Source organism: Gymnodraco acuticeps, unplaced genomic scaffold (genome assembly GCF_902827175.1).
Source record: "Gymnodraco acuticeps unplaced genomic scaffold, fGymAcu1.1, whole genome shotgun sequence".
Classification (NCBI taxonomy): domain Eukaryota; kingdom Metazoa; phylum Chordata; class Actinopteri; order Perciformes; family Bathydraconidae; genus Gymnodraco; species Gymnodraco acuticeps.
The window spans coordinates 419,776-444,530 of record NW_022990583.1 but is presented as its reverse complement, the minus strand read 5'-3'; the positions used below and the strand labels follow the sequence as shown (position 1 = coordinate 444,530).

Here is a 24,755-nt window from a genome sequence, read left to right as displayed (position 1 = left end):
TGATAGCAGGTCATTTATCTTTTCTTTTCTCCGTTGTCCTTGCAAGCAGTCGTATTTCTCTCCATGGTGAGTCTCATAATGGCGGCGAATATTATATTCTTTGGGCACAGCAACTTGCTGCGAACACACCAAGCATACAGGTTTTCCATTTACCTCTGTAAAAAAATAGGATGCGGTCCATTTTTTCTTGGAAAACTCGGCACTCCGTGTCCACTTTTCTCTTTTTTGACAGAGACATTTGGGGATGAGAGTGTCAGAGGTTATTGACTGCAATCACTACTCTTACTCATCACTTTTTTTACAGTCTGGCTGCGCTCTCACTGGTACCGGTGCGGTAGTGCGCCCACTAGTGGAAGGATTCAAAATAGCAGTTTTTTTTCCCTCCTCTCATACAGTAGCCTACTTAGCAAAATCCTTCAGCTCCGTGGGCCAAGCTGGAATGCCTCCCGGGCCGGATCCGGCCCGCGGGCCGTATGTTTGCCACCCCTGATGTAGAGGATACTGTCAAGTCCTGTATAACATGTCAAGAGCACCGAAATGTTCCGGCACCAGCTCCGTTACACCCCTGGGATTGGCCTGATAAGCCCTGGAGTCGTATTCATGTGGATTATGCTGGGCCATTCATGGGGAAGATGTTTTTGTGCTCATCGATGCACACTCAAAATGGATGGATGTGGTTCCAGTCAATTCTGCCACTTCAGCCACTACAATTGAGTGCCTGCGTACCAGTTTCAGTAACCATGGACTGCCTGAATTGTTGGTGTCTGATAATGGCACGTGTTTCATCAGCACAGAGTTCGAAGATTTCCTGAAAAGAAATGGTATCCGTCATGTGACCTCGGCACCCTATCACGCCTCCAGTAACGGGTTAGCAGAGAGAGGGGTACAGACATTTAAAAGGATGATGAAAAAATGTCCAGAAGGCACACTGACAGCCAAGGTAGCCAGAGTGTTATTTAGTTATCGTGTGACTCCTACAACAGGTCTGTCACCAGCAGAGCTGCTTCTCGAAAGGAAGCTACATTGCTGTTTGGATTCAATTCATCCAGATCTGTGCATGAAGGTGAAAGAAAAACAGGAAAGACAAATAAGAGATCATGACAAAAAGGCAAAGGGGCGCTGGTTCAAAACAGGAGACTCAGTGCTGACGAGAAACTTCAGTTTTGAACCCAAGTGGATTCCAGGAATCATAGAGTCAGTGACAGGGCCAGTGTCATATAAAGTGATGCTGGGTGATGGGAGAGTAGTCAGGAGACATGTGGACCAGATTCATGCTCACCACCAAAGACCAGAAAAAGACCATGAAAGACAACAGACTGACTCGACTCAGCTAAGTCAGGCAGCCGAAAAAGGAGAGACATGGCAGGACGTTGAGTGTGGTGCTCAGTGGGGACGAGTTGGAAGAGCCAGCAGCTACAGAAGCTGCAGCAGCAGAGAAGGTCCATGGAACTGTGGAAAAGTCCAGGGAAGAGACAGTCAAAAAGAGAGACTAAGTTACCCAGTTACCTTAAAGACTTCCAGCTGAACTAAGAAGGGAATAGATAATACTGTTGTGAGTCACACGTTAGGTTTAATAAAAAATTGTTACAATGTTCCTGTTGGATGTATATAACCTGCTTGAGGGGAAGGGGATGTTGTAAGGTCATATCATTGCATGTTAGTTCACCAGTCCACTAGGTGGCACTGTGACATTGAAGTTGTTGCCGTTCCATAAGCATAAAAGGACTATGTTGTTATGCTAAGTATGTGATGAACCGGAGTCGCAGCTCGGCGCTACCAGAAACCAATAAACTCCACTATGCTCACCAGAAGCCTCCTGTGAGTTACTACAATGTCAAATTATGTGCGCTCTCTACAGCTGGTGTGTGATGTGCAAACACTCTTTTAAACGAGTGGATGAACTGAGAGACTGAGTTGCAAGTTGCAGAATTTTCTCCCACTCCGCCGTAGCCCATGCAGCCGCACGGCCGGACAGATGAGAAATGATAAATGCGATCTGAGCATAATCAGAGCTATATATGTAGGACATTAACTTAAAGTGTAGATCACACTGAGTCAGAAAGGATCTACAGTCATTGGAATCTCCGGAAAACTTATCTGGAGGGGCCAAGCGAGGCAACGGGACAGCATGAGATCCAGGAAGCGGCGCCGCTGTAGTAGGAGGGGCTGCCAGCTATTGAGGGTGAACCGCAGCATCAGGTAATGCCAGAGCAGTGGCACCGGCGTCCAGGCGTACAACCTAAAGTAACAAAACAAACAATCAATAAACTGTCTAACCTATACTATCAAAAAACTACTTACTTAACCTAACTCTCTATGGACGATAACTCTAAGGACAATGACAAAAGATCTTAATGCTGGAATGCCGGGAACACACAAGACAATCTGGCAACGAGACAGGGGAAGACGAGAACTATATATACAGACAGGCAACACCAGGTGAAGACAATTTAGACAATCACAACAGCGGGAAAACAGACAAGGCAGGAAACGTACTTTAGACACATGAGGGCAGACAAGACTATCAAAATAAAACAGGAACCTATCTAAACACAGAACATAAAACCTAAACTAGGGAAGAATCTTTAGCAGAGCCGTCTACGCACAACATCGTGTGTGAACAGGGAGTAGAGGAGAGGGCTGAGCATGCAGCTTTGAGGGGCTCTGGTGTTGAGGATCAGGGTGGAGGATATGATGTTTCCCACCCGCACTGCCTGGGGTCTGCCCGTCAGGAAGTTCAGGATCCAGTCACAGAGGGCGCTGTTGAGCCCGAGGTCTGAGCTTGATGACCAGCTTGGAGGGCACAATGGTGTTGAAGGCTGAACCGTAATCAATGAACAGCATTCTCACATAATGTGTTCCTCTGGTCCAGGTGTGAAAGGGCAGTGTCGATGGTGAGGGATATGGCTTCGTCTGTGGACCTGTTTGCTCTGTAGGCAAACTGCAGGGGGTCCAGAGAGTCAGGGAGGGAGGTTATGGCCAATTATCGGGGCCGATATTCCGCATTTGACCGATTATTGGTATCGGCCTTTTTTTCAAATTGCCGATAAAACTTTGGCTCTGAAATATGGAATGCCATTTAAGCCAAAATTAAATAAATACATAAATAATTAAATAAATACATATATATTTATATATAAATATGCCTATGAAATAAATTCTGAAATAAATAAATGAGGCAATAAATATGTATACATGTACATTTAAATACACATTTATTTATTTAATGGGACTTTTATTTCATAATGACACATTTATTTATTTCAATAGACTTTTATTTCATAATGACACATTTATTTATTTCAAGAGACTTGTATTTCATAATGACACATTTATTTATTTCAAGAGACTCGTATTTCATAATGACATATTTATTTATTTCAGGTGACTTGTATTTCATGAGACATTTCCATTCCTTATATGCAAATGAACGGGGCGTGGTTAACTCACAGATCCAGAGACCCAGAGCAACAGCACCACACTGACTACTCGAGAAGAGGAAGAAAATGGAGGAGAAGGACTATAAGGCAAACTACTACATTCTCAGTCAGACATCACATGTAATCTGATACTCTAAATTTCACCCACCAGAAATGTTCGCTTCTTCTTCTTCGGTGTAAATTGTCCGTTGGCAAACCAGTTGACTTCTTCTTCTCTCAGTTTTTTGGCGGATTGCAAACAACTTTAAGGTGCATACCGCCACCTACTGTACATGAGTGTGAATCATCATATCATTCCATCTCTTAACTCATGGACGTATCTATGATCTAATCCAAAAATAAATAAATTAGGGCTGTCAAACGATTAACATTTTTAATCAGATTAATTACAGCTTAAAAATTAATTAATCATGATTAATCACCATTTGAACTATGTCCAAAATATGTAATTTCTTTATGTATATTGTTGTGGGAATGGAAAGATAAATGAAAGAAGGCGGATATATCATTTAACATGTTTATTGTAAAAAAATTCTGTGTGTCAAAATGAAAGAGAGCACCTATCAATCATCAAACCGTGGGGTCTTAATTCATTACGTGTTGATTTATATCAACGGGGGAGTACTTCAGGAAAGTCGACGGGTGGGGCGCTAGTAGAGTACTTCGTGACCACAGAGTGTGAACGTTGTGATCAGCTGTTTTAGCGCAGTTCTCCAGTGAAGGGGGAGAAGAGTCTCCCTCCGCAGCCGGTTGGCATAGTTTTGGCACAATTCCGTTGTACAGACCGACGTTAACAGCAGCCCTGTCTGTGCACACGGAGACCGACTCTGTCGTCCGGTGATCTAACCGCCTTCTGGAAAAGCTTCACAAGTACGTCGGTACGCAAATGCGCTTTGTGACACAAGTGACGGTACGCATTTCAGATTACGCACATAACCTGCGTACCAGTTATGTGTTACCTGTACTACAGTAAAAGTATTCTCCGTCGGGACTTCCTGCAACAACACCACGCCGTTATCTTGATTCTGATTGGCCAGAAGACATTATCAAAGATGTTCTATTGGGAAGACGATCACTACGTGACAAAAGTTTTCAAAACCGTTTCTGGTCTTCCGTATTTCCAGACAAGTGGCTACTGAAATCAATCTTACTAACTGCTGTCCGTGCAATTCTCGGCGCGAGTTGGCGGACTATATTTTGCTTACTTTAACATCATTTTTCATGGTGGGGCTAAGCCATTTCCTGGTATGGGTGTAGCCTACCCCAGCCATACCCTGTCTTTATAAATATGTGTCTGCTGGCATACCAGCAGACCAGCATTTATCTATCACCAGCTTATGTTAGTATTAAAATATACAATGTATTCTGGTAACTATCAAAATAAAGACATTGTATAGTGTTCATAACAGTATTTTTATTTAATAAATTATACTTAATACAATAATATTACAAAAAAAACCTACATCTAAATACATATATCATCTAAAATAGATGCATTTGATTTAAAAATTACAAATATAATTCAAAATGTAAACAGCAACAAAGAAATTATAAACTTTTTTTCTTTTTCTTGTTAATATCCATTATCTTCTCTGTTATGTATCTTCCGGTCTTTGCCAATCTGGCCAGCATTTCTAGGTCCTCCACGTCTTTCTCGTACAGCCACTGCTTGAAGCAAACTGAAAATAAGAAACAACAATGTTTTAACAAATCGTATTCAATTATGTGATGATAGAACTGCAAACAGAATAACTGCAAACAGAATAGCTGTAACTTTAACAAAATAAATAACTCAGTTACCTCTAATCATTAACCCATGTTTGTATCATTGAGTTAACTCTGTGTGTTGCTGCTAGAATACATAATATATACCTGACGTGGAAACGTTACTCGTGGATGGGGCTACAGAGCTACTAGAAAGACAGTCGAACCCGGTGCATTCCTCCGTCTGAATGTGGTGCACTTTTGCTAAATGTTTAGACAAATAGCTCGTGTTACCGCCCTTACATGCTAAATTCTTATTGCACTTTTGGCAACAAGCATTTTCCAAATCAAGACAAAGCCCCCGGGAAGTGTGCCGGACTCTGAGGAAAATATTCGTTGTGTCCAAACGGCGGTACTACAATTTCCTTATCAGTCTGTGACGTCGACCGGCCCAGAAATACTTTTTCCCATTGACTAACATTGGGAAAGAGACGTCTGTAAATCGGTGGATAATTTTTTTGAAACTAAATAAACTACCCAGTATGAACTATTGTATAGCCCTAGAATCATTAAGTCCTTAAAGTTGTAAAATGCACTAAAAGCCGAATCTAGATTTATTCTCTCTCTCCATTCTTTCTAGTGAGCCGAGTGTGTATGCTCGGGGGGCGGGGCTTAAGGGGCGCATGCTCTGTGAGCGCACAAACGGGTTCTTCTGCTCAAACAGCCAGGCATGACGGGTAATCTGTGACGTTTCGCTCTCTCAAAAGTTGGGCCATTTTGACTTCATGCGCCAATGAGCAGCTCTCATAGGAAAGAACGAGGCTCCTCCTCCGACGCTGTATCCAGTTCTTATTATACATCCATGCTCAAGACGGGTAACAGAACTACCCTCGGGGCGCTTAGTTCTCTCCGCCATGTGTTTGTGTGCGCGTGTGTGTGTGTTGCATGCATGTAGCAGGTTCTGTGTGTAAACTGCCCCACCCCCTCGCACACCGACAGGGGAGAGAGATCTCTCGTCTGGATTGGAAAGATCGAAAATAAATCATAGACGCACTTTGTAGTCTTATTGCATATTAGAAACGGAGTTGGCGACAGTAAGACTGCGATATAATGTTTATGTAGATATAATACATATGACATCTATTTTTTAAATGTCTCCAGTACCGATAAAAAGATCGATAACGTTGGACGTTAACGGTACCACGGTCTTTAATAATTCAACCCCGGGGCCCGTTAATACTGGGGCTCGGTACCCATCCCTAGTTTTAATTATTACATCATCAATATTACATTTCAAATAACCAAGTACTTGGTATCTCACAAAGAGCAAGTGGCTAATGCTGCTAAGAACATACCTGGTGATGGTGATGATGGTGGCTCTTCGCTGCAGGATCTGGTCGATGTCCTCCTAGCAGAAGCAATTGCCTTCGTCGTTCTCGTCCATGATGGCAGCGTAGGCTCCTTTCCTCAGCAGGTCCTCGATCTCCTTCTTGGAGAACTGCTGGACCGGCTAAAGGCGACGTAGAGAGACATTTACACAAGTGGATTTAGAAAACTCTTTTTGAGTTGGATTCAGGAAAATGCACGGAGGCGAGTAGACGTGTGTCCTGACAGCTCCGAGATTAGTGACTTCAAAATACTTTCCCATTGTGCAGTTTGGCTCACTAATAGTATGCAACAACTCATAAGGTACTTATAAATTACTCTAGCTCAATTATTTTGATTTTTAACCGGCCAAAATGACTACTACTCGATCTAAACAAGACCTCGCAAAAGGAGGCCTCAAACCCTCACTCCTTCCTGACTCGGCTAGCGCTGCTACTGTTGACGCTGCTGGGGACACCCTAGATGCCTCGCTGCTACAGTCAATGATGGAATCTCTCAAGAATTACATTCAGGAAAATTGATGCATCGGCCGCGAGTCTGCACTCTGAAATATTGTCTGTGAGACAAGAATTGAAGAGCTCAGTTGAACCACTTCAGCGGGCAGCAGAGGCACACGAAGCCACGATCCGAGATCTGGAGCAAGCTGCCACTGACCACAACACTCGGATAGACAAGCTGGAAGCTACAGTTGACATGCTAACTTCACAAGTGAAACGCTTGGATGACAAATGTGAGGATCTTGAGGGCAGATCGCGGAGGAATAATTTGCGTGTGATGGGTATTCCGGAGGGACTGGAGGGAGCCCGTGCCACTGATTTCGTCGCGCAGTTGCTCCGGGACTTGCTAAAGCTGGACGAGAAGCCTCTACTTGACCGTGCCCATCGGACCCTGCAAGAGAGACCCAAGGAGGGAACCTTACCTCGGCCCTTTGTTGTAAGGGTACACTTCTTTCATATCCGGAGCCAGATTCTGCAGCAGGCTGGTGAATCTTCTCCTCTTCTCTACAACGCCAAGAGGAGCTCCATTTTCCCGGACTATACATCCTCCGTTGCCAAGAAGCGAGCTGCTTTTGTCCCAGTTAAGCGTACTCTACATTCCTACCCAAATGTGAAGTTTGGTCTCCTCTTCCCGGCAACTCTCAAAATTACCATGCCGAATGGAACGTCACACAGGTTTGAGGATCCTACGGTGGCCACTGACTTTGTTAATAAGAACTGTAAATAGACTGCCTATCCTACAGTGGGTCTGTTTAAAAACAGTTATGATGGTCGTTCATTCTTCAGCTGTAGATCGCTAGAGTTTGTTGACAATATTGTGGACTACATTTCCCAAGTGCCTTGCCCGGTCCACGTGACCGAGCTCTGATAAATAATAAAAATACAATTATGAGAATATATATATATATATATACTAGCATTAGTGTTTATTTTTGCACTACATATTGGGCCATTACGGATACCTCTTTACTCTGGTTGTTAGTTCAATTATGGGTAACTTATACACAGTGGTTTGTACAATGTACATTTATTCATTCTTAATATGTCACTTTATCTCAGGTAGCGCAATTGTGTCTCTAAGGCTACCTTGGAGCGTTTAGGTTTAGGCCTAGTTATTAGTTTGGGTTTTGCACGTGGCATCTCGTTTGGGGAGATTGCTGTGCTGGGGTGGGCTGGGGAGCTGGGTTCTGTATGTTTCATGTTCTTGTCTTGTATGTTTTATGTTCTATTTTTTTTTTTTTTTAAATTGTATTTATCATTGCACTTTGTTTTGTTGGTTGTGCTGCCGGCCCTTCATATTTCCGTTTTATCTTTAAATGGTCCAGCCCAGGTTAATTCAACGCCATGATGGGAACGCCCTTAAGTTTACTAGTTGGAATTGCAGGGGACTGAACTCCCCAGTTAAGCGCACCAGGGTCATGCGCCACCTTCAATATTTGGGTGCTCAAGTTATTTATCTTCAAGAAACACACTTCAAACCATCTGTTTTTTCTAGACTTAGGAATGGATGGATTGGACATGCTTACTATTCATCATTTAACAGCAAGTCTAGAGGAGTTGCTATCTTGATACACAAATCAGTTCCCTTTGCTTTTACTCGGATGGTTTCTGATCCGAATGGCAGATACCTGATTGTTATTGGCATGATATATGACACCCCTGTTCTACTTGTGAATGTGTACGCCCCGAACTGGGATGATGTAAACAAATTTCGGCAGCTCTTTTCTAACCTTCCTGACATGTCCTCACACTTCCTTATCTTAGGTGGTGACTTTAATTGTTGGCTTAGCCCACAGCTGGACCGCTCCTCCAAGAAGACTGTTACGCCTTCGGGGTCTGCTAAGACGATTAGAGACTTCATGAGTGAGTTTGCAATAACGGATCCCTGGCGCTTCTTTAACCCCACCGGTAAAGCATACTCCTTTTTTTCCCATGTTCACCATACTCGGATAGACTACTTTATGGTAGATGACAGACTTCTCCCTTCCGTGAGCTCCTGTTCATATGAAACTACAGTTATTTCGGATCATACCCTTGTCGTAATGAGTATCAGATTTAAGGGTTCTGTACGCACGCAAACCCCATGGCGTTTAAATACGCATTTGCTTTCGGATGACCATTTTACAGAGCTGATTTCCAACCAAATTGACATATTTCTTAGCATTAACAAGACTCCGGACATTTCTGCATCTGTGTTATGGGAGACATTGAAAGCTTATATTAGAGGGCAAATTATTTCCTATGTTAGCCATGAGAGGAAACAGAAAAGGGAGAGATTAACTGAACTAACGAGGCGTATTGCTCAACTGGATGACCTCTATTCCGTTTCACCAACTCCAGATGTGTATAAGGAACGCCTCATTCTTCAATCGGAATTTAATACACTGACCGCAGACCAGGCTGCTGCACTTCTTCTTAAGGCTAGAAGTAATTATTACGAACAGGGTGACAAAGCTGGCAGATTACTGGCGCATCAATTACGACAGAATGTTGCCTCTTACCAGATTCCCAGAATCCAAACATCCTCGGACATTACGATCGATCCCCAAAGAATTAATGATGAGTTTAGAGACTATTATACTTCGTTATACACATCTGAAACCAGCTCAGACACGCAGGATTTGGACAATTTTGTTACCACCCTCGAAGTCCCTTTGATACATCCTGATATGACTGAGGATTTGGAGAAGCCAGTAACTGCTGTCGAACTCTCCGTTGCTATTGCATCGATGCAAGGCGGAAAATCTCCGGGGCCGGACGGTTATCCACTGGAATTTTACAAGAAGTTTCAACAGAAATTAGCCCCTGTTTTGATAGATATGTTTAGTGAATCATTTAATTCAACTAGTTTACCCCCAACGCTTAATCAGGCCTCCATCTCCCTCATTTTAAAAAGGAATAAGGATCCCCTTGCATGCTCCTCCTACCGACCAATCAGCTTGTTAAATGTGGATTTTAAATTACTGTCTAAAATGCTCGCTTTATGTTTGGAAACCGTGTTACCAACCATTATCTCTCCAGATCAAACCGGCTTCATCAAAAATAGGCATTCATTTTTTAACTTAAGACGACTTTTTAACACAATCTACCAACCTTCCGCAAATTCTGTACCTGAAGCTGTGATATCTTTAGATGCAGAAAAGGCATTTGATCGTGTGGAGTGGAGGTATCTTTTTCACACCTTGGAGAAATTTGGCTTTGGAAAGAACTTTACCTCATGGGTGAAGCTATTGTACTCCTCTCCCCTAGCTTCAGTGAGAACGAATAATACGCACTCTGAATATTTCCCTCTCCACCGCTCCACCAGGCAGGGTTGTCCCTTGAGCCCTCTCTTATTTGCCTTAGCTATTGAGCCCCTCTCCATTGCTCTTCGTTGTGACCCCCGCATTAGAGGTATTTTCAGAAATGGGGTAGAACAGAGAGCTTCTCTTTACGCGGATGACCTTCTTCTTTATGTCTCTAATTTATCTGTGTCTGTCCCTGCAGCTCTCTCTATCCTTAGCTCATTTGGTGCTGTATCCGGTTATAAACTCAATTTAAGTAAAAGCGAATTGTTCCCTTTAAATAGAGCGGCGCGTGAGTTCCCTCTACATAGTCTGCCATTTAAAATTGCACTACACAGCTTCACTTACCTCGGGATCCAGGTGACCGATACATTTAAAGATCTTTATAAAGCTAATTTTGCCCCCCTTTTGTCCCGCGTACAGGAAGACTTCGACCGCTGGTCAGTGTTAAATCTGTCTCTGGTTGCCCGAATTAACTCTATAAAGATGAATATACTCCCCAAATTTCTATATTTATTTCAATGTGTGCCCATTTTCCTACCTCAAACTTTTTTTTTGTAAAACTGACACTATTATTTCTAACTTTATTTGGAACAAGAAAACCCCAAGGATACGCAAGCAATTTTTACAGAGACCAAAGGCGCGGGGTGGACTTGCTCTGCCGAATTTGAGGTTCTATTATTGGGCTACAAACCTGAGAATAATACAGTCCTGGCTGCAGTCTGACTCACAGCACTCTCCGCCTGTTTGGCTTGAAATGGAGGCTGCTTCCTGTAGTCCAGTATCTCTTTCAGCATTGGCTCACTCTCTCATTAAGACCCCCTCCTCTGCTTACACTAAAAATGTAATTGTCAAAGCAACCTTGAACATTTGGAATCAGTTCAGACGTTTCTTTGATCTCCAAACATACTCTACACTAGCCCCTGTAACTGCAAACCATGTTTTTCCTCCATCCTTAGTAGATGGCGCATTTACTATTTGGTTTAACCAAGGCGTTAAAACATTCAAAGACCTTTATATTCACAACACATTTGCCTCTTTCCAACAGCTATCTGATAAATTTGCACTACCTAGGCAACATTTCTTCAGGTATCTACAGATTCGCAGTTTTGTTAATAATAGATTTCCTCAGTTTCCTAATCACCCAACTGATTCGCCACTAGACACACTCCTTAGGCCGTTACCTACTCTGAAGGGAATGATGACGTGTATTTACGCTCAGATTTACTCTCTTCGTTTGGTTACCCTGAACTCCATTAAATCTCTTTGGGAAACAGATCTTGGGGAGGAGATTTCAGAAGAACTTTGGGAAAAAGCCCTTGCTAATGTACACAAATCTTCTATTTGTGCTAGACATGGACTGATTCAGAGCAAAGTAGTACATCGCACACACTTCACTAAGCTCAGGCTCTCTAAAATATATAAGGAAGTGGACCCAACTTGTGACAGATATAGACAAGCACCGGCGAGTCACGCACACATGTTCTGGTCTTGTCCGGTCCTACACTCTTATTGGACTGACATCTTTAGATCACTGTCAGAAATTACTGGAAAACCGGTCACTCCTAATGCCATGAGTGCACTGTTTGGTGTAACCCCACCGACATGCCCACTCTCTTCTCTGGAGACAGCCTTCATAGCCTTTGTTACCTTACTAGCCAGACGCCTGATATTGCTCATGTGGAAGTCTCCAACATCCCCTTCAAACTCGAGAAAATAAGGTGCATAGTGAGGGGCTCCTTGGGGAAATTCCACAAGATGTGGAACCCCTTCTACAAGTATATACGGGAGCTGGACATGCCGGATGTCTCTGTACAATAGGGTGGTGGACCTGCGGTGTTAAACTGTGATTAGCGGGCGGCTGACTGACCAACAAGTGCTGTGTTTTTATTTTATTTGATATACTTGGTCTTTTTGTTCCATTTATACACATTATTTGATCTCTAAATTGCATTATGGTATTAATAATGGACTTAGACTCAGAGCCTTTAGATTCTGACTTTGTTTTTTTTGTTTTTGTCCTGTCGCAGTCCATTTTTTGTTTTGTTTTATTCACTTATTTTTTGTTTTGTCTTTGTTTTTTATCCTGTCGGACTCAAATCACACTGTTGTCATCCTAACTTGTTTGCCAACTGCTATTGCGTTGTCTGTCTGGCTGTTTGTTGATAAAAAACAAACAAAAAAAGTTTAAAAAAAAAGAAAACTCTTTTTGAAAATAAACTAAGCGTACTGCAACAGCGACTGACCCAAAAATGACTTGGCATCTAGAAATATGACAGATTTTCTTTTTCTCACCCCGTTGTTGTTGCCTTCTTTGTTCCCACTCATGCTCTGCAGGATGGCACGGTCCAGCCCGAGCTTCAGACTAGCTTTATCCAGCATTTCCCTCTCATAGTTTCTAGTGATCAGACGGTACACCTTCACCGCCTTAGACTGGCCAAAACGATGACACCGAGCTTGAGCCTGAAATAAAAAATTAAAAGAGGGGTCAAAAGAGCATCATGTGCAGCTGCTGTTCAACGTTTTTAAGCATTAAATGGGAAAATATACACTTAAAGAACCGAGGGAATAAACGAAAAGACTGTTGTTGTTGTTGTAGCCCTATTGAACTATCTTTAGGACAGACAGAGCAGATATATATATCGTACCTGCAGGTCATTTTGAGGGTAACTTCCAGTCAGAGTCGAATATCACACAGGTGTCCGCAGCAGTGAGGTTCACAAGTTCTTGATCAGGTGTTTGATGTGGGCTGGCATGATCCTTTCTGCAGCGATAAATAAAGAAAACAAAGAAGACATTATTAATAATAGTAATGATGGTAACAACAATAATATTAGTATAACTATTTATATAGCACTTACACAATAATTGCAAAGTGATTCTCACAACAAAAATAAAGAACAAAACAATAACAATAAAAAAACTAATGATTATAGGAATGTTAAGATACAAATAAATGATAAACATTCTAAGAGGCCGACTACAAAAGCTAGACTCAATGGCTCTTGATGACATCAATGAGCAGTCCCAAAACATGCTGCTTTATAAAAAAGAAATATGTCCAGATTTCTTCTATTTAGTGTTGGATGATTTGTTGTATTGATTGCTGATGGATGTTAAGATATGTTTTACAATTATAACATAAAAAAGTTATTGTAATCAAAAAGTTTACAAATCGTAGTTTTAATAAAATGACTAGCAATATAGGATTTATTCAACAGCGGTAAAGCATTAAGTTGCTAAATTAACATACACTGAACTGTAAAACTTACCACTATTTAGGAAAGGACCTGATCAGAAGGACTAGTAAGACAGCAAAGAGGTGGAGGAGGTCTCTGTCATGTACTGTACAACCATTGGTAGATGTTACACCTGAAAGAAAGATAAGGAAATAAGACAACACAGGAGGACAAACATCTTCTTAAGTAAAAGACGAAATCATGTCAAGCTTTACATCTTTCAGTCTTTACAATGCACTGTTGGAAGTTACATTCCAAAGGCTAAATTCAAACTCAATACCATAAATAACTGGGTACCAAAGTGCTTTACCTGATAGAACACGTTCCACACGGAGCAGCAACTATCCGGCTGGGCCTTTTGCTGCATATCATCTCCTCCCTCTCCACTGTTTCCAGTAGATATCTACTGCCTCTGTCCAATAAAACTGAAATGCCCCAAAACAATCATATTAAAAAAGTTAAAAACAATAACTTGCTTTTGGCATTCAAATGTATTAGAATCTCACCTTTTTTCTGGATGTCAGGAAGGCCAGGAACACGTTCCCTTCAAGTCCGCAACCAGTCATAGGAGTTCAAATGCAAAGCCTGAACGATGACAAGAGCGAGACTTACATTTTACAAGATAAGTAATACCAGAGCAGTGTTTAGGACATGCAGAGAACAGATCAAATCCCCTGACAGACTCACACACTTTGGTGATGTCCTCATCTGATAATGATGTTTCATTTTTAGCAGCAAAGTAACATTACTCAAGGTATATGTTGGACCCAACTCATGTACAGTATGTTTTGCATCTCCTCAACAATGGTCTGTATAGTTGAGTAGAAACAAACTGTCCCTACAGTTTCAGGTAGATTAACAAAGAAAAGTTTGGAATGAAACACAAAACCCCTCTTTGTATTAAGCTAGCTGCCACAGAAAGTACAGCTTAACATGCTAACCTGGTAGAGTTAGCTAACGTTAGCTAACTTCATGTCCAACTAAAAACCTCTAACGTGCATTACATTGACGATTTTAAACACAACTTAACTCTCTCAACTTGTAAAATAACGTTAATTTAACATACCCTTAAATAACTACATCACATTTTTCAGGGGCAACACAAACTGCAGAAAACGTTAGCTGCTAACTGTTGTTAGCTAAGACAGCTAGCTCGTAACAATAGCCTCCTAGCAAACTTAAGGTTACGTTAACATTAACTTAACGTTGTAAGAAAGCAAAACGAACCTTCGAGACATCTTTTACTCTCAGACTGGGTGTAATTGTGTAGCGTTGCTTACCTCCAGAAGGACTTTTAGCTGTTTCCCAGTAGAGACTAGAGAGAGCTGTCAGAGCGGTTGCTCTCAGAAGAGCAGCATTGGGCGGACCAGATAAGACCAGAGAAGAACCAGTTAAGCACCAGAAAAGCACAAGAATGGTTCTTGAACCGGTTTGGTTATTGGCAGTTTGCAAACCACTTAAGAGTACTGGAGGGTGAAACAAAAGCTATTGAGTCAGTGTTGTGGTGCTGTTGCTTTGGTCTGGATCTGTGAGCTAACCACGCCCCGTTCATTTGCAGATAAGGAATGGAAATGTCTCATCATGAAATACAAGTCACCTGAAATAAATAAATGCGTCATTATGAAATACAAGTCATCTGAAATAAATAAATATGTCATTATGAAATACGAGTCTCTTGAAATAAATAAATGTGTCATTATGAAATAAAAGTCTCTTGAAATAAATAAATGTGTCATTATGAAATAAAAGTCTCTTGAAATAAATAAATGTGTCATTATGAAATAAAAGTCCCATGAAATAAATAAATGTGTATTTAAATGTACATGTATACATATTTATTGCCTCATTTATTTATTTCAGAATTTATTTCATAGGCATATTTATATATATATATGTATTTATTTAATTATTTATTTATTTAATTTTGGCTTAAATGGCATTCCATACTGATGCGGCCGTTTCTCTGGCTGCAGCAGTGGTTCTCAAACTTTTTCTGTCAGGCCCCCCCTTTGGAGAAAAAAAAAAGTCGGGCCCCCCCAACACAAATAGTCAGGCTCAGTGGCGGCGCCAGAGATTTATTTTGGGGGTGCTGTGGGGTAGCTTGACGTTTCATAGAGGGTGCTCAAACATTTAGGGTTTCCCATTAATGTACCGGGCGCTACAGTGGAATTTTCTACTGCAACAATCCCCACGCAAATACACAATGGTCCCGGGACTGTTACAATGAAGGCTCGATAATCAGCTCACGGCATATTAAGCAGGGGTAAAGTGCTATTTTTATAGGTGGTGTGTGCATGGACCTCACATAGGGGGGTCCGGGGGCAAGCTCCCCCGGGAAGATTTATTTTTAAATATTGAAGTTAAAAGCATCAATCTGGTGCACTTTGAAAGCAACATGGAGAGATATGGATACCTCTCTCAACACTCATTTGAAACAGAACTGTAAACAGATTTACTTTTTCTTTATGGATATTTTACAAATCACCCTTTTAAACTTTATTCTTTTTTTACTGTCATATAGTATTTCATACCTGTTTTTCATTTATTCTCTTATTTTTGTATAACTATAATGATCATATAAACGTGTGCCTCGGAAATAATTGTTTACATTAATGGTGACCAAAACGTTTGAGACCCACTGAGATAACACTGACAGAGTCCTTTAGCTCACTGAGTCTCTCAGTCTGACAGGAGAGGACTCTCCTCCACTTTGTTGTTGAAAAAGCTCCTTATATTCGTTAGCGTAGCTCGCTAGCACCAGAAGCTAACAACAACGATCTCCAGTACCGGTGCGCTCTCTCTCGCTCGTGCACACAAAATGGCTCGTTTCACACACACACACACACAGTCGAGCTTTAATGAAACACAGAGACCCAGACGTAATAGTACTGTACTGCATTATATTATTTTCGAATCAATAATTTTTCAAATTATGATTTTTTTTTATTATTATGATTTTTTTAAAATTTTTATAACCATTTTTCCTCCTGGTCTCTCGCGCCCCCCCTGGCATGCCTCTGCGCCCCCCACTTTGAGAACCACTGGGCTGCAGTCACCACTCTCTGTATACGAGCAATGTCCCGCCCACAGCACTATCTGATAGGCTATTACTGAAGTGTCAATCAACACTGAAGATTTTCCGGGCGGGAGCCAGCCAGAGAGGCGGGACCTTCTCAGATTACAGGCAGGTGCGAAGAACGCAGACACAGACAGAGGCAAGCAGCAGCGCTGAGCGGCAGAGCCAGAGCCATATAATAGAAGAGTTACGACTCCAATGGACCATTTTTTTTACAGCAATGGCGGATCGTGCCTCTCAATAGTTCCCCGGAAGTTAGCTTGCCGCTAACTTCCGGGGAACTATTGAAAGGATCTGCGGCTAGCAGCGCAGTAGAGTAGCAGCATAATTCTTTCACATACACATACGGGTATTGGGCCGAGCGCGACACCGTACTTCCGGTATCCGCCGTTTTACGCGAGGTGCAAGCAGCCGTACACCGTCTAGGTCAGGGGTTCTCAAAGTTTTGATGAGTGAGGGCCAATTTAGGTACCCAATATTGGATTGAGGGCCGCCCAAGAAAAAACGGAACAGAAAATAATTCCAAAACAAATCCTTTCTTTATTGTACTAACCAATTACCGCAACTCGCGAGATGCCTAGTTGCCATGCAACCAGTAGTCTAGCAAACTTTCCACAAGCTGTCATTCATAATTTAGGAATGACAACCCAGGGGGCGCAGTTTTACCATTCTTAACCCTCTAGAGTCTAAGGGTATTTTCTCGATTTTTAGATGTTTTCTTAAATCACCTTTTAAATGTATTTCTTCTAACATGGCACCCCATGTGTTAAATATCAAAATGTTCAGGACAATCTCTGGTCTTGCTATATATGCATATTGCTCACCTTAGAGCACTGTTTGATGAGATAAGTAGCTCAAAAGCTTAAAATGTGAAATCCGATTTTTGGAAAATCTTCAAAACTCTTGTGAAAACACAAATGTACTCATGTGATCGAATTGTTTTGGTGTTTTAGATTTGGTTACCAAAGTCCTAGGATCACAAAAGCAGTGAAATATTTGAATTACACTGTATATAAATGTGTTATTCATGTCTAAAATGAAAAACATTAAATTCAAATTTTGAGTAAAATAGGTGTTTATCACTCTACTTTCACCACAGCAGGGACTGAGATACATCAGGACTGAATAATGACTTCATATTACATACCAAGGTTCATGTGATGTGTACAAATACAAATTGAGCATTCAACCTTTTTTTTTCAACCAACAATTTATTATAAATATGTTTTTTTTTCAACCAACTATTTATATAAATATAAGAAACTGGAAAATCTCACTATTTACAATATTGAACATCAGAACTTTCAACCAACTATTCATTATAAATGTCAAGACAGTGTCAAGGTCTTTGTCTGTCTTCCAAGACAGTGGGTCTGGCTGCTGTGAAGATGGGGGTGATGGTGCATGGGCTGCTGTGTAGGTGGGGTGTACAAGTGCTATACGAGACCTCCTTTCTGGCTGGGTTGAAGGTGATGGCTGTGGTGGAGCCTTTGTGCTGAGGTGTATCTTGACCTGGTGGCAGCCGCAGATGGAGGTGGAGGCAGCTGTAGTGATGCTGGTCTGCTGGTCCTTGGTGGTGATGGCTCTGGTGAAGGCCCTTGAGCCACAGTAGATCTTGACCTGGGGGGCGGCACAGATGGATGTTGTGGCTGCTGGATAAACGCCGCCTGTGTAGGACAATAATTACAACTAATTTCATTGAAATAAAGTTCAAGTAAAATGTTGCTCAAGCACAAATAACAATGCACACATAAAAATAAAGTTTGGGAGGTTGCAGAAGGAGTCTCTCTCGATCTCTCTCTCTCACACACACACACACACACACACACACACACACACACACACACACACACACACACACACACACACACACACACACGTATTTCCAGTTACTTTACATTCAGTATAAAATCACAGAAACACATATACATAGGCTACATCTGATTACAAAGTCTCATCTGTACAGGACGGTAAAATAATAACAGGCACACATATAAATAAATCTATGACAAAGTCTCATCTGTACAGAACAGTATGATAAAATAATCGATGGCAAAAACATGTCACTGTAAATGTCTCCGTTGTGGGACGAATAAATGATTAATTTAATCATCTACACATGTAATCTCACTTTTACACACCAAAATAACGTTAACACAGAGTAAACGTTTGCTAATGGAGAGTCTATTTTGTCCAATAAAAAGTTCATGACTATCGATACAAAATATATATCAATAAACCTATTGTTCATTTTCGCGGTATTCCCCACACATTGCCAGTACACTATTACTGTAATATTTACACTTACACCATGTCCAATGGATCCTTGTTGTTGTCTTTGTATTCTTCTTCTTCAGAAGAGTCGAAGGAATTCAGGTTTCTGAGGCTCTATCTTCACTGCTGCTAGCGAAAAAAAATCTCTAGCAAAGTCGGCAAACTGTAAAGTTTTTTAAGCCATTAATCTGTCTCTGTCTCTCTCTATCTATATCATTCTCTCTCTCTCTCACTATCATTCTCTCTCTCTCACTATCATTCTCTCTCTCTCTCTATCTCTCTCTCTCTCTCTCTCTATCTCTCTCTCTCTCTCTCTTCTCTCTCTTCATCTATCTCTCCTCAAGACGTAAACTGATGGGAGACACGTGGTTATGGTTTTGTTTAACTTGGTGGGTAGGCCTTAGTGAGTTTCTCGATGATCCATTGGTCATTCAGACCATGATGGCTGCCGGCGAGATTTCCTTGACGGACACACAAATCCATCAATCCCACACAGTGTAAAGTCAAGCTGCTTTGAGCGGCCATATTGGCTGCTGTGCCCTGGTTACAGTCTCACAGGAGATACCGCTGGAAAGCTACTCATTCTAATTCTTACTAGATACAACCATGGAGGATTCAAATATAACGCATTTATTTCAGCGTGTCACATTAACTATCGCGGGCCGCCAGAACATTTCCGAGGGGCGCCATTGGCCCGCGGGCCGCACTTTGAGAACCCCTGGTCTAGGTGTTGCTAAGCTTCCTGTACTGAATATCATAGTCTATTGCCTTAATCAATATCTAGTCTACTCTAAAATACCACATATATGCAATGGCATGATAATATTATTGTGACAAGTGGGGTATTCACCTGGTGTTTCCAGAAATTAGACGTAGATTTAGCCAAAATCGACGAAGGCCACTGTCGTTTTTCCATACATCTGCAGGCAGTCTGTAAGGGCAATCCGACAACCCACACAGCTCTAGTTTACGCTGGTAACGACCTAAAGCACACCCCTCAAGTCCAGAGATGTAATCCGAAGACATGCAGCGATTTCTTCGGTCGTTAATTCAGAAAAAAAACCTAGTGCGCTCTGCGTGGCTACGTTAGCTAGCTGTTTATATTTGCACTTCCAGGATATTTGCACCTCCAGGAAAATGGCGTATTTATATATATATGGCGCGTGTTGCATTGTGGGTAGCTCGTGACGTCACTGTGTGTGAAAGAATAGACCGTTCGTGATGGACTTTTAAAGGTAAGAAGACGTTTAAAGATTTATATTGCAGATATTATCAGAACATCTGAATCAAATTAACTACACATGTGTATTAAAGGATGTTAGTGGATTATCCCTTAAATCAGTATATTTAACGTTTACAGATAACAGATTAGGCTAGGATACCGGATAAAGTTAGCAACACACGTTAACCACTAACAGCCTATTAATCCGTTCTCCTAATGTTATTTCCTCCAACGTTGTGGAATTAGAGAAAAGGGGTGGCTTTTATCCGGGGTGGAGGGAGTTACATATTAGTTAAATATAACATTGGGGCGTGTGATTGTAGTGGGTGGTGAAATGAGGATATCCATTTTGGAGTTCAAGCTAGTATAATATAGTTAACGTTACACAATAATAAGGAAGAGAGCTATTTTTGTGATACATCAAATCAAATCAAGTTTTATTTATATAGCACATTTATAAACGATTTTTGGTCGAGCCAAAGTGCTGTACATATAATAAAAAATAGCCTACAGTAGAGACACTTTACAGCTAATACAACAGCACAGATTGTTCAGAATATCAGTATGAGAAAAACGACACCCTCTATCCTTAGACCCTCACATCGTACAAGGAAAAAACCTCCGAAGAAAACCCACAGTTTAAAGGGAAAAAATGGGAGAAACCTCAGGGAGAGCAACAGAGGAGGGATCCCACTCCCAGGACGGACAGACGTGCAATAGATGCCGTGTATACATCGAAGAGATAATACATTTTACAGCATAGGTCAAAATGTTAGGATATGCATGTGTCTGTAATAAGAAGATGAATCTACGAAGATGTCAACTACAATCCTGCGGGAGCCTTCAGGGAAGCAGCATGACGAGACCCAGGCAGGACCGCAGAGACAGGTTTAGCCATGACCCGAAGTCCACGACTTAATCCAGAACTCAGGATAGAGGATCCAGGACACAGGACCACAGCAGGAGGATCAGCCTCGACTCCGGATCCCGGCGTAGATATAGACACAAAAGAAGAAAACATTTGGCTGGGTTAATCGGAACAAGAGAACACACAGACACAGACAGACAGACGGTAGAACAAGCACTCCCTTAGAATAGGTTGAGGGAAAAGGGTAGCAAGTAAGAGAGTAAGAAACATAGGTGGAGAGGCACACTCAGGGAACAAGGTCCCCACTGGAGTCTTAGTTGGAAATTGATGAGAGATAGGGAGGTACGCTGTGTCTACGAATCGTAACACTCCCCGGCCTGTATAAGCAACTCTGCAAACCGTTTCCCTCTAATAAAACTTGAGAGGTTAGAGAGGGAAAAGTCCTGGATAAAAGTTATTCTTGATAAGAGAAGCCTAGAAGGCCAGAGAGAAAAAGTGAGTTTTAAGTATTGACCTCACATGGAGTGTTCCAGAGCCTAGGGCCCGCTGCTGCGAATGCTCGGTGCCCTCGGGTTTTGAGCCTGGTCTTGGGCACTACCAGCAGCAGCTGGTCAGCCGACCTTAAGGCTCTGCCTGGGGTGTAGCGATGGAGGAGTTTGGCTACATAGGCCGGAGCCAGCCCATTTAGGGCTTTGAAAACAAATAAAAGGATTTTAAAATCTATTCTGAACCGAACTCGAAGCCAGTGCAATGAGGCCAGAATTGGGTTGATGTGGTCACGCTTTTTATGGCCAGTTAGAAGACGTGCAGCTGCGTTCTGCACTAGCTGCAGGCGTCTAATTGAGGCCTGGTCCATACCCACATACAGAGCATTGCAGTAATCCAGTCTCGAGGTAACAAAGGCGTTAATAACTAGGTCTTTAAAAGATAAAAACGACTTGGTCTTAGCCAATAGTCGTATTTAAAAAAAGCAGGTCTTGACTACGGTGCTGACCTGCTTATCAAATTTAAAAGCGCTATTGAAGGTCACTCCAAGGTTCATGACAGAGGGGAGGATGTTTTTATTGAGGGAGCCCAGAATATCAACCGGAGAGGCTGGAGGTCGGGGTCCAAAAAAGATGACCTCGGTCTTGCTCTCGTTGAGGGTGAGGAAGTTTTGGCTCAGCCAGGATTTAATCTCTGTTAAGCAGTCCATCAACTGCTGTAGTGAGTTGGCATTTTGATTGAGAGGCAGATAGATCTGTACATCGTCAGCGTAACAATGGAAGGGGATATTATGTTTTGTGAGAATTAAACCTAGGGGCAGTAGGTACAGTAGAAAAAGGATGGGGCCCAGAATCGAGCCTTGGGGAACCCCACAGGTAAGAGGGGCTTTGGCAGAGGAGAAGGCACCCAACTGCACTGAGAGGCTACGGTCTGTCAGGTAGGACCTGACCCATGCAAGGGCAGAGCCTGTGATGCCTGCGGACTGTTCAAGCCGCGACAACAGGATGCTACGGTCCACAGTGTCGAAGGCAGCAGTCAGGTCTAACAGCACCAGGACAGCTGGGCTACCTGAGTCGGCGGCTAGGAGCAGATCATTAAAAACTCTTAAAAGGGCTGTTTCAGTACTATGCATGGGTTTGAAGCCAGATTGAAACTTCTCGTGGATGCCATGTGTGGTTAAAAAATGACTGCAGCTGGGCGTAGACTACTCGCTCCAGGGCTTTAGATAAAAAAGGTAGCTGTGAGATGGGCCTAAAATTTGCGAGAATGGAGGGATCGAGATTTTTCTTTTTAAGTAGTGGCTTAACCACTGCATGTTTGAAGGCAGCTGGGACACATCCTGAGCTAAGAGAGGTGTTTACAAGCAATAAAACACTTGCTCCAACTGATTCAAAAACATCTCTAAGGAAGCGAGAGGGAATGCTGTCTGAGGTGCAGTTTGTCGGCCGCAGGTGCATGACTACATCCGAGAAAGAAGAGAGGGATACAGGCTCAAAGTGGTCGAGGACAGCAGGGCACAGAAAAGGAGCAGGATCTGGGGTAGCACTAGTGTGGGCTAGCCTAAGCGCAGATACTTTTTCGATAAAAAATGTAAGAACATCGCTATTGATATGGATTTAGAGTGTATATTTGAGACTTCTAAACAGTAAACTTAAGTGAGAGTGAAAACACAAGGTACGTTTAAAATAGTTCAGCAATTTCCCATCCTATAGGTTGCTAGATGAATCTAACCCTTTCTCCTGTCTCCCTCTTTCAGCACAAGAACCCCAGGGGGTTTCAATGGAGCCTGAAGACCTGCAATGAGACCCTCACCCTGCACCTGAGTCTCAACTCCCAGAGTTTTGCAAGCCTCTCCCTGTTCCTTTTTTTTATTAAACAGACGTTAAGCTTCCCAATGGTGTGGTCTTCGTTTTGTGAAAAATATGATTAGGCCTACCTCGCATGTTTTGTTGCTGTCTTTAGTGGTAGTTAAATTGCTCCTGCTGACTTGAGCCAGCCCTTCTTTCCTCCTCTCTGTGTCAGTGGGGAAACCTTACATTTGTACTCCTTTCTCTGAGCGATTGGAGCATCCGGCAGCACAGCAAACCATGGGGGAGACGATATGCCAGGACAACACGGAGGAAAAGGCACAGACAAACTGCATGATATGCTATTCAATGTTTATTGAATTCCATTTATTTACTGTCAGTTGACAATCATTGATAGGCACCTGTCGCTCTCCTGTCCTTTTTGAAAGTCATAAAGATGACATTACTCATTTAGATTACTTATGTCCTCAATTACCAGAGGATTACTGAAACCACCATGAATTAAAGAAAAGGTTGAAATGAATCTAATCTGAATTTTGAAGCCTTCCTTCCCTCCCTCTAAATATATCAATAAACATTAGGATGTGATGCTCCTGACTACCATTCAAGTTTAAGAAGATAATATTTGTTTTAAACAATTCAAAGCAATAAACAACAGTAACAGGCTCTTTAACTAAGGCAACGTTAGCCTGACATGAATATGTTAACAGGTAAGATAGCTGTTCACACTATGTATATTTTCTGCTATTTTATTTCTATTTGAGATGTTTACATTTTCGATTGTTTCATTCTAGTCTTTTAACTGTCTTATGTACAATGCCTTGTCTTTTGCTGCTGCAAAGCAAACATTTCCCAAATTGGTATCAATAAAGTACTTCTTATTTTATCTTAATCCTCAAATATTAGCAAATTTAACTTTTTCAAATATTGATGTAACTACATACACATCGATATGTTGTATAAATATTGCAAATCAAAACCTTTATTCACTACTTATTACCAAAAATCGTAGTCCTATCTCCGGTAATCATGCATTCAAATGTCCCACCACGAACTTCCGGGGAACTATGAACCACGTCACGATCAAGCATTTTGGACTTCCGTTGTAGTCAACACACTCTCACTCCATAATCGTCCAGGAGCGACGCTTGGTCAAGGTCCCGTGGCGTGCAGTTGTGAAGCTCCTAGGCTCCTTCAGCTTCATAAAGGGACGCAAATAGCTTTCAACTGATTTCAATGTCATTCGTTTGTGTCAGCTGCCCTTAAAGGCAATGTGAGCGTCCATTCCCATTGGATAACGGAGAATTGTACACCCGGAAGTAAGTATTCCCCTTACTGTCGATTGATTTTACAGTGATATCTGCACTACTCATCGACTAAAAAACAACAGATTATCCTTGTTAATTACACAACATTGATTGGTTTAAATTGTCTGCAATGCTTTTGTATTTTCCCCCTTCGATTCGGAGAA

General features: G+C 41.9%; 1 pseudogene; it reads left to right on the top strand.

Annotated features, from left to right (window-relative positions):
* Positions 1 to 23,290, top strand: part of LOC117553906 — a 28,472-nt pseudogene extending 5,182 nt beyond the window's left edge.
* Positions 23,291 to 24,755: the final 1,465 nt, after the last annotated feature.